Source organism: Squalius cephalus (genome assembly GCF_949319135.1).
Source record: "Squalius cephalus genome assembly, chromosome: 4".
In the NCBI taxonomy this organism is placed as follows: Eukaryota; Metazoa; Chordata; class Actinopteri; order Cypriniformes; family Leuciscidae; genus Squalius; species Squalius cephalus.
The window spans coordinates 16,377,741-16,393,901 of NC_137125.1; the positions used below are offsets into that span (position 1 = coordinate 16,377,741).

General features: G+C 37.3%; 1 protein-coding gene across 3 annotated transcripts in view; it reads right to left on the reverse strand.

Annotated features, from left to right (window-relative positions):
- The window catches only part of LOC307157330 (uncharacterized protein), a 599,307-nt gene that overhangs the window by 169,206 nt on the left and 413,940 nt on the right, over window positions 1–16,161 (reverse strand). The gene's annotated exons all lie outside the window — the stretch shown is intronic.

Sequence of the window (16,161 nt, forward strand, 5' to 3'; positions counted from 1 at the left end):
AAAAAACAACAACACACTTAGTCACTTAGACCAGCCGGTTGCATAAAGCTCTAAGACTAGTTTTACAAGTTAGACATGAAATGTTTTTCTTTTGACTGTTCAATTTTTTTTTAAATAAGTTGCATTAAAACATAGATTGACCTAATTTGATTTGATACCTAAACCTAAGTGTTACAGCCAGCTCTCAGGCTGCAACAAAAATGAGACCAGACACGTCAATTCTCAGCAAAATATTTATTTTCACTGAAGAAAAAACAAACATAAGCATAACATAAATAAAAAGATGTATCAGGGTCGGGCAGGACACTCAGCAAAGCACAGACCAACGAACTCAATACCAGAGACAAACACCCCCCAAAAAAACTTCACGAGCAGTCTCCATCACATTTCATTCTGCATCCAACAAGTGTCAGGTGTGTCGGCCACGCCCCCTCCAGACGGCACCTAAAAACATGCACACCAACCAAACACATGCACGTACGCACAGCCTAGTCTGAGACGTCACACTAAGGCCCCGTTTACACGTACATGGTTATTTTGAAAAACGGAGACATTTCCCTTCGTTTGCGCCCTTCGTTTACACGCAAACGGAGGATTCGACAATGAAACCGATTCTTTCTAAAAACTCCGGCCAGAGTGGAGATTTTGAAAATCTTCGTTTGCACGTTTGCATGTAAACAGAGAAAACCGGAGTTTTAGGTAGCGACGTCACAGAATGTGACTATTTTCGGGATTCTGATTGGCTAAGGTGGGCTTGAGCTTCTCGTTACACTGCCACCTACAGGTTTGGCATGCTCTTGACAGCATATACACAGGTTCGTGTGCACGATGTTATTTTTGAAAACGAAGAGGGGTGAAATGTCCGTTTATGAAAATAGCCGCCTACGTGTAAACGTAGCCTAAAGGCCATTGCACACTGAGTCCGAAATTCGCGTCCGAAATTTTCGCACGTTAAAAAATAAATACGACCTCACGTTATGTCAATCACACTTGTACACTGCCTCCGAAACTTTCGTCCGTCAAAAAAAAAAATCGAATCGAGTTCGATTTTCTGTGTTTTTCGCATCCGTAACAAGGGTTTGAATGGTGTTTTGACAGTTTAGAGCCACAGAATGACGGATATGAAAAAACGCATGCGAAAATTTCGGATTCAGTGTGCAAGGACCTTAAGACTGACTGCCCTTGACTAACTGCTAGTGGGTCATACTAGTCAAGTCACCTTTATTTATATAGCGCTTTCTACAATACAGATTTAATCAAAGCAGCTTCACAGTGGTAACATGAAAAAAATACAACAAAGTTTGTTTCTAGAAGAAAATTGCGTCGAATATTAAATGTCTCTCCAACTATGCAAGCCAAGAGCCAAGGCAACAACTAGAACTTAAGAAAATGTCTTAGCTGTCTTAACATAATTGCTGTTTATACAACCGGCCCCAGGTTGGGTCCTGTATAGATCATGATTTTGGACTTATTTTATGCAAATAATTTTTTGAAATTTAAATTGTGGATTTTCACAATGATTTTAATAACAGATTTCACCGCCATAGAGTCGATTTTTCATGAATACATATTCAACGTATTGTCGAAAGAGATGCAGCTCATACAAGGATAGCTTACTTGTGTAATATGATATAAACATACAACTCTTATCTAAATGTTGTGCAATATCACATGACATGTTTTTTTATTATTATTATTTTTACATTTTTGTTTAATGATTTCTACAGGAGATGTCGAAGAAGCTGCCACGGGGACATTTCAAGAACCATAAAGAAGGGTTTGGTCTTTGAAGGTTCACACATGGATCTTTCAACCTGGCTCAAGATAATGCACAAGTCAGTGTTTTTTTATTTATTTAATTAAAAAAATATATATATATTATGAATTGACTCAAATGCATTATTTTATCATTTATATGAGAAACAATAGTTATATTTTTACCTTTAGAGAATTGAATATTTTAGCTCAATTTGTCTCACAACCCTCTGACACAACACATTCGTTAAATATATTTTTTTAATTCAACAATCACTGGATACATTATATAATGTAGCATTTTTTTTTTTTTTTTTTTTTTTTTTTTTGTGAACATGTGGCTATCTCGCATATGGATTAACACTATTCATTTTGAATTGTCAGTTTTGCTCAAGGTCTCCGGAAGAGACATCTGGACATGATTGAGGAAGGGGTTTGTGGAAGTAGTGCATCAATCACTAAAGTGTATGATACTCTTCGCCACTGCTGTGTCACTGCCATTCAAAGACTTAAGAAGAAAAAAAAGATGAGAATTGGTGGTAGACAATCTTTTGTTGTCATTGATGAAAGCAAATTCTGCCACAAAAGAAAGGTACAACACTGAATGCCAGATGATGTTGACAAGCAAGATACAAATATTTTAAAATTAATTTTCTTCTGGTAATGAATGATAACATGGCTGTTTCATTTTGATTTTAATATTTGTAGTACAACCGTGGACGATTTGGGAGAGCCTGGAGAAGAAAACGTACATGGGTCTTTGGCTTGATGGAGGTGAGGGGCACACGTCGAAGACCAGTTTTGAAGTTAGTCAAAAGCCGTTCCAGAAGGCATCTGCTACCCATCATACAAAAGTATGTAAGAACTGGGAGTCAAATTCTCAGTGATAGATGGAGAGCATACAATACCTTGCAACAGCAGGGTTACATTCACTATCAGGTGAACCACAGACGCTTCTTCGTACATCCACAATCGGGCGCCCACACCCAGCACATGGAGCGTGCATGGTGCTCATATAAAGAAAATATATATCGCTACAGAGGAAACCTCACTGAACATTCATTAAAAAGAAATCTTTGTCTCATTGAGTGGAACTATTGGCTTGGGAAGGATCACAGACATGGACCCATTGGCCGCCTAATTCATGACATTAAAAAGGTGTATAAATTTAAATGAGACAAGACTGTTCATAACCAAAAGAATATTCTTCGTTCTTGTGTGATGTTCTCGTAGGGTGGCCATACGTCCGGATTTTAAGCCCCCTGTCCGGCGTCCGGCGCAGCCTCAAGCCAGACACTCATTTGCCCTCCTTTTTGGAGTTGCGGTAAATTGGCCTAAAAAACCTGAAATGTGTATTTTATTTATTTTTCGCATTCATTATTTGTTTGTTTATGTATTTATTTTATTTCCAGAAGTCCAAAAATGTTTTCAAATGTTTCAGGCACTGTGCACTTTGCAAGACTGGTTCATCTAAGTTATGGAAATGGCCACCCTATGTTCTCGGTTGTAATCATTATACATGTACTGTACAAAACTACTCACCCAAGTTAAAATGTTTGGTTAGTGTTATTTATTTTACTTTTATTTTAATTTTCTATAACATTTTGTCTTTTACTTAAAATTTGTAGAATGCCAAATTACATTAAAGGTGTGTAAAAAAAAAAAACAGAAATTATGAGTTTAATTTCATACATCAAACATCATACAAACCGTTAACATGACATTTGAATCCTGGCAATTGTGATGTGTGATGTCTACACCTGTTTCTAAGTATGTGAATATTGCGTATTATACAAAATGAGTAAAGTACTGTGTCTTACAGTAGTAAATATATAGAAATAATAAATAGGCACGAGGTATGTTAATACAAGTTGCTTTGGTGTGTTTTATAGCTTAGTCAAAGTGAAGTTACTTTTGAATACTTAAGGTCAAATAATTAACTCCGATTTAACTGGATGTTACCAGCTTCTGCTTTAGCTTAGAAACAGTTCCTTCAATTGAAACTGTATTATTCCAATACATTTTTTTTATTATTATTATTATTATTTTGGTTAAAAGTAGTTTAAAAATTTTTCAACCTAGTTTAAAGGTATTTAATCATTTAGATAAAATTGTTTCCCCCCTACTGGACATTATTTTTTATTAAATGATCAGTTCTTCTGGAATGATCAGTTCTTCTGATTATGGAAACGCCAAAAAGTGTAATTGTGTTGCTGCGTCAGTCGCAGATTCGTGGGGTAGGTTTGAAAGTTTTGCGTGAAACAGTCTGGGAAAACAAAGACGAGGGAAGCGATCTAAGTGTTTTTATCAAACTGAGTATTCCCGGAGACCGTGGGGAGGCCGTGATCCCCGTACTCCTGCCCACAGACATAGAAGCGTTGAAAGCAGGTAAGACGTTTTCTACACAGAGTTGCTTGCGCTTTTCTTTCGTGTGTGTGTGTGTCTGTTCTCTAATTTAACTGGATGAAAAAAAAAAACGTATGTCATAAAATGTACTTTGAAATAATATATATTTTTAAATTAAGATAATCATGTTAAGTCGTGCCATGTCATTGCAGCAGAAACAGTTCTTGAGGCCCTTCCGGTTGACGATAATCGGTGAGTCAAATTTTTGTTAGCCTTTATTTATAAAGTAGTTACTATTGAATGTTGTTAAGAGGTTACATTAGCAACAGCAGATAATACAGTGTTTATGATATTATAATTTTTATTGTACCACATTATTTACTAATTAGCCGTTGGATGTTGTGTATGCCACATGCAATTACCTAAATTTGGTTGAGTTATCATGACAGCAACTTTGAAGTTGCTTTCTTCAGTAAGATACGGCCAACTGGTTAGTGAGTAACTTAACAGTTTCAGTCTTTTTTTTTTCTTTTTCTTTTTTTTCAGTAGATTTACCATGGGGGACAGTGCACAAGACACTGCAGAGTACTCCGCAGAAGGTAAACTGGACGCTAGATGTATTTCTACATGGCCTACAGGCCTACTACTTATTTTTTATTATTATTGTTGTTGTTAGGGTGTGTGTGTGTGTGTGTGTGTGTGTGTGTGTGTGTGTGTGTGTGTACTATGCAAGTCAGCTTTGGTAAACATTTGCTGCCAACATCTAATTGTGGTCTTAAGTTTTATAAAGACCATGAGTTTCCAAGTGAAAAATAACATATTAAGATGGAGGCTAGCCAAAGCTGGTCATTAGCAGGAACTGTTTTAACCAGCTGATACTTGAAATTATAAAATGCTACTTAGTTAACACACTTTTAACTTGTTCACCTACATTCTAAAAATTCTGGACATGATTTCAATGTTGATGTTTTTTGTCACTGAAAATAATAATAATTTCTCACTGTATATTTTTTTTTTTCAGCAACCCAAAAGAGGATAAGCGTTTTGGAAAATATATGTATTGTGTTAGGCTTTACACAATTAAGCTATACTGAGGGTACTAGAATGTTTTAAAGGATTAGTTCACTTTAAAAAAAAATCCTAATCATTTACTGTTCTCCTTGTCATCCAAGATATCCATGTCTTTCTTTATTCAGTTGAAAAGAAATTAAGGTTTTTGAGGAAAAATTTCAGGATTTTTCTCCATTTAATGGACTTTAATGGAAACCAAATATACCAATGTTCAAAGAAGGTTCAAATGTCCATCTCAATGAAGGTTCAGAGTCTCTACACAATCCCAGTCGAGAAATAAGGGTCTTATCTAGCGAAACAATGTTATTTTCACACAAAAAAACAACAACAATTATATACTTTTTTAACCAAAATGCCCATCATGTACCATCTCTGAGATGCGCCAAGCATTACGTCATCACGTTGGAAAGGTGACGCGTCACGTCATCTGTTATTTGTCTGTGTGCTCCAGTTCAAAAAGGCAGCAAAGGGCGAAATACTCCATCTCATCTTCTCCTCCAACTTCAAAATTCAAAATTGTCCGACATCTTTCTTTTAATTTTTTTTTTTTTTTTTTGGTGACCTTTCCAACGTGATGACGTAATACGTCAGAGATGGTACAATATGGGCATTTGTGGTTAAAGTATATAGATTTTTTTTTTTTAGAAAATGACCGATGGTTTCGCTAGATAAGACCCTTATTTCTCGGCTGGGATTGTGTAGAGACTCTGAAGCTGCATTAAGATGGACATTTGAACCTTTTCTGAACATTGGGATTGTTGTTGCCATTGAAGTCCATTCTGTGTAGAAAAATCCTGAAATGTTTTCCTCAAAAAACTAAATTTCTTTTTCCACTGAAGAAAGAAAGACATGGATATCTTGGATGACATCGTGGTGAGTAAATTATCAGCACATTTTTTTAGAAAGTGACCTAATCCTTTAAAGCATCACAGTGAAAACTCATCACAGAAATAACAATATAAAGACAGTTTGGCCAAACAGTGTTGAGATTTCTTATTGTGTGGGACAACTCATACACTTATAATCTCTACACATGCATAGTTTTTTTATTTTTATTAATCTGACCGCAAGTTGCCTTGATTGATACATATTACTTGATGCCGAATTTATTCATTCCGATTGATGATTCCAAACATACTGTTTACTTTACCGCTACATAAATTAATCAGATCGATGTGCATATTTTGTTGCAGGCTTCAAATCTGTATATATATTTGCATTTGCGTACACCACACAAACATCCTCTTATATTCAAACAAAATATGCACCATATAGCTACCTCTTACCTTTACTATTTATAGTTATATTAAGTTCTAATTAATATAACTTCAGGCTCTAAATAGGTGAAAGTGAAAACAAATTATTTGTGCCATACTGCTTAAATTTATCCAGCATTAGGTCTCTGAATTAGAGGGTGAAGCTCACTCTGATGGTACAAAGTAGTCTTTAAACTATTTTTTTTAATCATTAAACGTTTAGCACCACTTTGACATCTCCGACAGGCCATTTCTGCTTCCCGCTTGTCATGACTCTTAATGACTCATTAATGAACATGCGCAGAACATCCCCGTTTTGAGGAAGCAGTCCAATCAAGTGTATACAATCCAGCCAAGAATAAGCCTAGAACTGCTTTTCTGAGGGACTGATATTAATGACATAATGAGGGCTTTTTATTTCATTTCTCATTTCCATAAATATATCTAAAGCTAATGCAAGGGCTAGAAATCAATTAATTCTTTGCTGCTACTTCCTCGTCATCATGAAGAGCGCAGTTCGCACCGCTTTCTCCTTTACACAAGCGCTTGCTCTCTCGTTTTTTTTGTTCCCGAATACAAATATTTTTAAAGTATTTGTTCGAAATAAGTATTCGTAAAAAACACATTATTTGTGCCTTTCCGAATACCGTATTCAGGTTCGGCTCCACCCCTAATCTACATACATGTTGCTCCCATATTATGGTAGCCCTGTTTGTGCTATATAGAGTGAATTTACACCTTTGCCATTAACATGTTTATAAATGACTGAAAAAAGCACAAATGTCAGGGCATTTCAAAACATCCCAAGGGCATCCTTTAGCATTAAAATGTTATCCCTCAGTTTCATAGACTAAGACTAAAATGCATGTTTGAGTTGTTTAAACTGGAAGCAATTTGCACTAGCATATCTTAAAATTGGTCAGTGCCAATCAGTGGTGGAAAGTAACTAATTACAAATACTTTCTTTTCAGTACTCGAGTAGATTTTTCGATTTTTTCTACTTTCTTGAGTATAATTAAATTGTGGTACTTTTTTTACTTGATAGGAATAAAAATAAAGTATTCAACTTCGCTACATTTATTTTTCACCAAAAGTACAGAGTACTTAGACAAAGGTGTTGACGGAGCAACAGGGCAAGCTGACATCACAGACGCTTTTCAAACTACTGCATGCGGTGGAGGCTGAGCCCTCAGCCCTGCGCTTCAGCCAATAATAAACAGTTCTGAAGCATTTCAGCCAATAACAGACAGGTCTGACTTGGATGCAAAACCAATCAAAACTTCCAGTTCATCTGGGGGGCGGGGCGTTCAAACCGCGCTTTGACATTCAATCACTGGCTCTCGTGTTTTGAATCAGTATCGCTAACGTTTCAATATTTTAGTGAATGTAAGTGAGCTATGCTCATATTCTGATTTTAAAATTTAATTATGGCAACTCCTGAAATGGGTCATCCCATTGATAATACCAGAGCATTGAGCAGTTGAAGTAAATAAAAAACTCGGTTCATACCATGAACACAGTTATTGCATAGACGGAGCAAGAACAATGTAAGTGTCTTGAAAACGTTAACACAGTTCACTTGAAAGGTAAAGCTTGCCCTCATTAACAATACAGTTAAACTAAATATACAAAGCAAACTTTGTACAAAGCTGAAAAAACAACAGTGAAATAAGATTTATCGGTCAATCAGATGTATGTAAAGTGTAGTTCGTTACTGTAGCAATAGTGAACTCCCAGCACGTTTTCGGTAGGACGAAAAAAAAAAGAGCATTTAATTGAACATGTTAGCCATACCACACTAAATATTTTTTTTTTACTGGCACTTTTTTACTGCTGAAATTTGCCATGTTGCACCGTGTTATCAGCAAGGTAGAACAATTCTCCCAAATACTATTGATAAATAGTCTGATCTGTCTCAGGTTCTCAGTGTACCCAAGCACACAAATGAACTACAGGAAATGACTAGCAGTATTTTCACCATTTTCTCTAGTACATTAGAAACTGTTGCACCGATCAGATTAAAAAAAGTTAGAGAGAAAAATACTGCACCAAGGTACAACAGTATTACTCACGCTATCAAGAGAGAAACTTGTAATCTAGAGCGTAAATGGAAACAAACTCACTTAGAGGTCTTTAGAATCTTGTGGAAAGACAGCACTTCCCGTTATAAAAAGGCCCTAAAAGCAGCCAGGACTGAGCATTTCCGCAAACTAATTGAAAATAACCAAAACAATCCAAGATTTTTATTTAGTACAGTGGCGAGATTAACAAATAAACAGACATCACCTGACTTTATTTTCATAATGACTTTATGAATTTCTTCAATGAGAAAATCGAATGCATCAGAAATACAATTGTAAATGTACTACCTTTGACAGCATCTTATGATTCAGCCTCAATTATCGCCCCTCAAGAATGATTGCAGTGCTTTACAACTATGGGACAGGAAGAGCTAAATAAACTTATATTTGTGTCACGGGGTGACCGGAGCCGGAACCTTGTGCACGGAAGTTGTTGCTACGGGGGAGCACTTCCGGTGCAACAACAGTAGGTTCTGGTTTTCCCCGCGTGCTATGGCCGATCGGGGCAACTGATGAGTGGAATTGCTGACAGGTGTGAGAGGAGGAGAGTTTGGGCGGCAATTGGGATGCGGTTTCCAAAATGGATTATAAAAGGGAGACGCGGCAGCCGTGGAGTGGGGCACGCAGCAGGTGAGAGAGAGAGAGAGAGAGAGGCCGAGGCGGAAGCAGCGGAGGGAGGCCGCGGGGAAGAGAGAGAGAGAGAGAGAGAGAGAGAGAGAGAGAGAGAGAGAGAGAGAGAGAGAGAGAGAGAGAGAGAGAGAGAGAGAGAGAGAGAGAGAGAGAGAGAGAGAGAGAGAGAGAGAGAGAGAGAGAGAGAGAGAGAGAGAGAGAGAGAGAGAAGACTTCGGCTGGATTGCGGGTGTAAGCTTTGGTTGCCCCGTGAGTCTGTTGAATTGCAGTTTTATTGTGGAAATGAGCACGAGTGAAACCTTGCAGTGTGTTGGTGAATATACGAGTGTGGGAATTGTGTTTCTGCTGTTCACTCGCAGTCACAGCTGTTCATTCCTCTCCCCGCCTGAGCCCTGTTGAAGGAGAACGCTGAAACTGCTGAGTTACGTTCATATTATGTTCATATCTCTCTGTTACAGAATTATGTAATTTCGTATAATGTTTTTAGTTTGTATATTGTTCGTATTTTAATTTTTTTCTCTGTCATTGTTATTTCTTTGTGTTTATTTTGTTGTTTGTTTCAGGATTACGATGATTAGCTGTGAGCTGGCTCCACCCCTTTACGTGGGTTTAAAACAGTGCTTCCGTTTCCAGAAGACGAGTTGTTGCGATTCCGGGCCGGTCGCACTTCTCCTGTCTCCTCTCCAGCCGTCAGACCATTGTTGTAGCAGCCTATATGATCTAGATACTTTTTGTCTTTATTTTCAGTAGTGTTTTTTTGTAGGGTTGACCTGCCCTTTTCTTTTGAAATCCCGTTCTGTTAGAGTATGGAGGGTAATTTGTAGTATTTTGATTTTGGATATTTTGAGGGAAGTTAGTTTGCTTATTTTATATATTATCTGTTTTTGTTTGTTATTTTGGGCCTTGGGTCTTCCTGAAGATTATAACACCTACTGGTTTCTTTTTGTTACTTTGTTTGAACACACCCAATTTTCAAACTGTTGAATTTCTCTTATCTTAATAAAACGTTTATAGTTTTTCTTGATTTTTGTAGTCATTTGAATCTTTTGGGTCTGACGACTGGGTGTGTGTCAGGATACAGACCAGGAGACAGAGGTAAGTGAATCCAAACACAGCTTTATTTAAGGTGACAAAAGTGCAAGGTGAGTATTCAATGAATTTAAGTGCAGATTCCGTGAAGATGAGTCGATGTGGGGTGAAAAGCAGGTAAGCACTTTCACTTCAGATTAGGGATGGGCATGATTAATCGACGATCGATAATTGATTGTTAAGAATTTCGGCGATCACATTTATTTGTTATCGATTAAACTAATGCAGGTTGCGTTGCGTAGTGTGAGTCTTTAAGCAATGGAATTCATTTTAGCGCGGAGGTAGCCTACCTGTGCATCCCGGCATAGTCAGTCCCCTCAGAGCGGGTGTTTCGGCGGCTGGACTGGCTGTCACCAGGTTGCGGTCGCATCTGATCCCAGATCATGTCAACATGCTTATCTTTCTCAACAGAAATCAGTAGACTGGTGCAGAAGTTCTATGGGAACTTCATGCCTTTTCTCAGATCGGATAGCTATCTGATTTATCAAAACAATTCCATTTACACCTGGTCACATAAATGTTTTTGCAAAAGGATATAAATCCGATCTTGAATTCCCGCGCTATATGCATAGGCTACTTAAATTGTTGCACGTCACCGAAAGCAACTGATATGAGCTGCATTTTATTGATCATCAGCGAAAATTTTCTAAATCAAAGACCGCAACAAGATATTGCGGCAACAGCCCTGGTAAGATCATTTCGGTTCTTTACTTTTAATGAAGATGATTGTGTGTTGATGAATGACTTTCACTTTGATTTGCGATAGTTTGCACGTTGGCTTGATGAATAGATGCTCATCTGTGGTGATGCGTGTTGAAGTAGCGTAGTCATATCTGGCTATAACAGGACATATAGCCTATAACACGCTCTCACACGTTTATTTCTTAGCATTTTTGGGATAAGTCAAATTTACATATGTGGTTTCAACAACCAGATCCATTTACTCTTGTCCAGTTTCGTCTGGAATGCGTCTCAGATCTCCTCCTGAAGTGGTTTGAGCGATCGGATTTAAATCCGTCTCGAATGCGTTTCAGAGGGCATTTACATTTGGTCTTTTCACGATCGGATAGCTATCCGATCACAGAAAACGGACGAAGTGGCCATGGGTCTCTGTTTAAGAACGCCAGCTCGCAGCTGCAGGTTCCGCTGTTTTAGAGCACCGCAGGGCATATCTTCAAGTCTAGCGAACGTCCAGTTTCACTGCCACAAGTTGATCTTCTTGTAATAAAGATCACATCGAGGACAAACAAACTGTATTTTTGTATTTTCATTGCATTTTTAATTTATAAAAAGTTAAAGAAATAATGAATTTCAATATAAAAATATTAATGATTAATCAATAGTCGATCATTAATTCTCCCAACTATCGACTAAGAAAATGTAATCGAATGCCCATCCCTACTTCAGATAAGTTGATGTCAAGCAATCACAGTTCAGTAACATAAGTCTCTTCTCTTTCAGATGCGGTCGGCAGCAAGCAAGCTCGGATGAAACACTGGAAACTCGAAGGAACACAGGATCTCAGGCAGCATGGAATCTGACAGGATTTCTGAAGACGGCACAACAATGACATAGAGGTTAGTGTTTCAGGTAAGTATACATTACATCTTGGAGTCTTGATGCATCAGAGGAAAAGGAGACAACGGAATGTGATCTGTTCCTGTTGGAGGCTTGACAATGAACTGGGGCAATGGTGAGTGTTTTATAGAGCTTGATGAGGTTACTGATTGGGAACAGGTGCGGGTGATTAGTAATCCGGAGAGTGAGTGCAGGTGTGCCAAAGAGGATCCTGGGTAATGTAGTGCAGAAACAGACGGTGAACGTGACAGTGTGGGAGTCATGTTTATATTTTTTTGTTACTATTAAACCTAGACGAATCGTAATATTCTCTCTGTCTGAGCCCCGAAGAAGAGAATGCTGAAGAAGAGAACGTGGAAGCTGTGAATTATGTTCATTCCTCTCTCTGTCTGAAACTGCTGAGTTACGTACATATCATGTTCATATTTCTTTCTGTCTGAGCCCTGAAGAAGAGAACGTCGAAGAAGAGAACGCGAAAGCTGTGAATTATGTTCATTCCTCTCTCTGTCTGAAACTGCTGAGTTACGTTCATATTATGTTCATATCTCTCTCTGTCTGAGCCCCGAAAAAGAGAATGCTGAAGAGACTTTTAAGACTATTTTTATTATCCTGTGTCCCTCCGTGTCCATGGTCAGCTCCTCAGGGGCGGTATGCAAGCTAAGGGTGGGCGGCCCGCTGGCGCTCGCCCCGGCCTGTGACATTTGCATCTAAACCAACAACATATTTAGAAGATCCAATAACCACTAAATTACTGAAAGAGTTGTTACCTATAGCACAAGAGCCTCTTCTGAATATTATTAACTCGTCTTTATCTCTAGGTTATGTTCCGAGATCGTTCAAGCTGGCAGTCATTAAGCCTCTCATATAGAAATCCCAATTAGATCCAAATGAATTAGCAAATTACAGACCCATTTCAAATCTTCCATTTATGTCTAAAATACTAGAAAAAGTTGTGTCCGCTTTTTTAGGCTCTTTTTTGCAAAATAATGATATGCATGAAAAATTTCAGTCTGGATTTAGGCCCCATCATAGCACAGAAAAAGCACTCGTTAAAATTACAAATGACTTCTAAGACCAAGGCTATATCTCTATACTAGTTTTATTTGATCTTAGTGCTGCATTCGACACTATAGATCATAAAATACTCTTAGATCGATTACAAAATTACACTGGTATTCAGGGACAGGCATGGTGGTTTAGATCGAAGATAATGTCAGTAAATTATGGAGTGCCGCAAGGATCTATGTTAGGGCCCTCTGCTATTTTCAATATATATGCTGCCACTTGGTAATATTATAAGAAAACATGGAAGTAATTTCCACTGTTATGGCGATGATACTCAGTTATACATTTCATCACGACCAGATGAATTCTCAAAATTATCTAAGTTGACAGAATGTGTTAAATCATATTTCATATGTTACAAAAACAGCCTTTTTCCACCTCAGAAACATTGCTAAGCTCTGGAACATGCTATCTGTTTCTGATGCAGAAAAGTTAGTTCATGCATTCATGACCTCTAGACTAGATTACTGTAATGCATAACTAGCTGGTTGTCCTTCATCCTCAATAAACAAGCTAATAAACAAGCTACAATTAGTCCAAAATGCAGTCACTAAAGTTCTTACTAGGTCAAGAAAATAATGATCAAACAACACCAATTTTATTATCTCTACACTGGTTACCTATTAAGTTCTGTATCAATTACAAAGTATTGCTACTGACCTATAAGGCCCTAAATTGTTTAGCTCCTGTGTATTTAACTAATCTTCCTAAACTCCGGAATAGCCTTCCTGATAATGTTCGGGGCTCAGACACACTCTCCATGTTTAAATCTAGATTAAAGACACATCTCTTTAGCCTAGCATTCATATAATGCATCTCCTAACCTTATGGAACTGTAATGCAGTCAAGACCTGCCTGAAACTACTTTAGCTGAGCGTTTGCTGGAAATAACCAATCAGAATGCAGCATTCAAAAGCCCTGTAGTATAACTAGTATATTATTAGTATAACTAATAATTCTCAATAAGAACTGTTCAGAGATGGGAAGTAACGAAGTACAAATACTTCGTTAATGTACTCAAGTAGATTTTTCATATATATTTACTTTACTAATTATTTTTGTGCTGACTTTTTACTTTTACATTTTAACACAAATATCGGTACTTTCTACTCCTTACATTTTACAAAATTGGCTCGTTACTTTAGTTTCAAATAATTTCAGTGGAGTCGTTATTATTTTTCGCGTCATCAACCCTTCGCAGGGAGTTTGATTGACAGGCGATCTGACCAATCATAATCCGCCATTTTGTTCGACAAAGCAGTCAGGAGAGTTAGTGGATTAACATTGGAGGATTTAAACTTGAAAAACGAAGTGTACCGACGTCTTTTCGCGTAAAAACAACATTCCTTATGTTCATTCATGTTTATTTGATGCTATAATTTAACTAGAAGGAAGAGATGAATGGTTTACGAGCAGCTTTAACTGGGGCTCTACAGCGATCTGTCACAACACATTAAAGAGCCACAAAATGGTATTTATTGTTTAAATTTATTTAAAAAATGACTAAATTTGAAAGGTGAGAATTTGTTTCATATAAAAAATAACCTGGTCTGTCCTGTCTGTCAGCGCCTTGCCACTGTCTTCTCTGCTCCGAGATGTATTTTTCACTGCGTGAGAACATGGTGTGGCGTGAGAGTGGCGTCGCTTGTTGGACATAGCAACAGTATAACTAAAGGGAATCACAATTGCTACTCAGTCAGAATCTCATTAACCTGGAGTCCCAGACAGTCTCTGTCACAATAATCATATAGGCTATGTGATGTTTTAGGCCTTTTGGCAGACATCCATTTACAATGTGGGCAATTGCATATAAAGAACCTTTTTTCCAAATCCACTTAAGTTTCTCAGCTTGCACTCTATTACATTTGTGTGGTCCTGGTAGCTTTGCATAACAATGGTTGTCATTCGCAAGGCTACTTTAACTTTTATACTTAAAGTACAGGCTTGGAAATTTACTTAGTTACTTTTACTTGAGTAAAGAAGTTAAATCAGTACTTCTACTTTTACCAGAGTATTTTTTAACACAAGTATCTGAACTTCTACTTGAGTACGGGAAGTGGGTACTTTTGCCATCTCTGGAACTGTTGTAAATGTATGAAATAAATAAAGTGTAACTGGTTTTTAATAAGTAAAGATCGTAATGCTGTTTTTAGAGTTGCTTAATCAAAACTGTTCCTGCTCTACATACTTGAGTTTATCCAGTCTGTAGTTTGGATGGTTGAGTTTATCAGAGAGCAGCTTGACTCCTGAATCTCCTGGGTGATTGTAGCTCAGATCCAGCTCTCTCAGGTGAGAGGGGTTTGAACTCAGAGCTGAAGAAAGATAACGACAGCCTTTCTCGGTCACCATACAGCCAGACAATCTACAAAGACATACAACAACAGTCCACATGACATTAGTTTGACATTACTATCTCCTGTGCAGTTTGTATTTCCAGCTGTTATTTTCTGTAGATTCAGTCGCAAAAGTAACAAACTTTTGTGTTACTTTTGTGTCTGTGGAAGTGTACCAGAGTAAATGTATTAATTTACGTTTCTAAATGTAGTTAAGTCATCAGATACTTCTTGTATAATAGAAATTATTATTTGAACATTTATATCAATTTCAGCCTTTCACTGGGTAGTATTTATTTTTAACAGTTTAAAAAAACAATAAAAAAATAACCAGCAGTAATTTCAAGTGATTATTCTACTGATTTACATTTAAACAGGAAACATTAACATATAAATGAATTTACAATTTGAGTCATACAAATAAGAGTGAATGTGTGCATATTTTTAAATATATTATTGTTTGCAAGTAGTTTAAATGCATTACTTTACGATGAACTCTAGTTGCTAGGGCCACTGCCCTGCAGAGTTAAGTTCCATCCTAATTAAACATCTGATCCAGCTAATCAAAGTCGTCACAATTACTAGAAACTTCCACTCAGGTGTTTTGGAGCTGGTTGTATCTAAAATCTTCAGTGGCCCTCTAGGAGCTGATTTACTATGAACTGAGCCACTCTAAAACACAGGAAACACAGGATCATGAGTTGCTCAGGTGTAAATGAATACAGTGCCACGCTTCCCCCAACACTGGACGTCACATTCGGTGACGAAATCATTATAAAATAATTTATTGTGATAGCATTAATATACCCAGAGCAGAAAATTCCAGTTCTTTTACTTTTGTAATTCTTATTTGCTGTCTCATAGTTTTGAGATTCATGTGTTCACACACACACACACACACACACATGTAATCAGATAGAGTATATGATTTGTATATTTGGCATGCTGTCCAAGGGG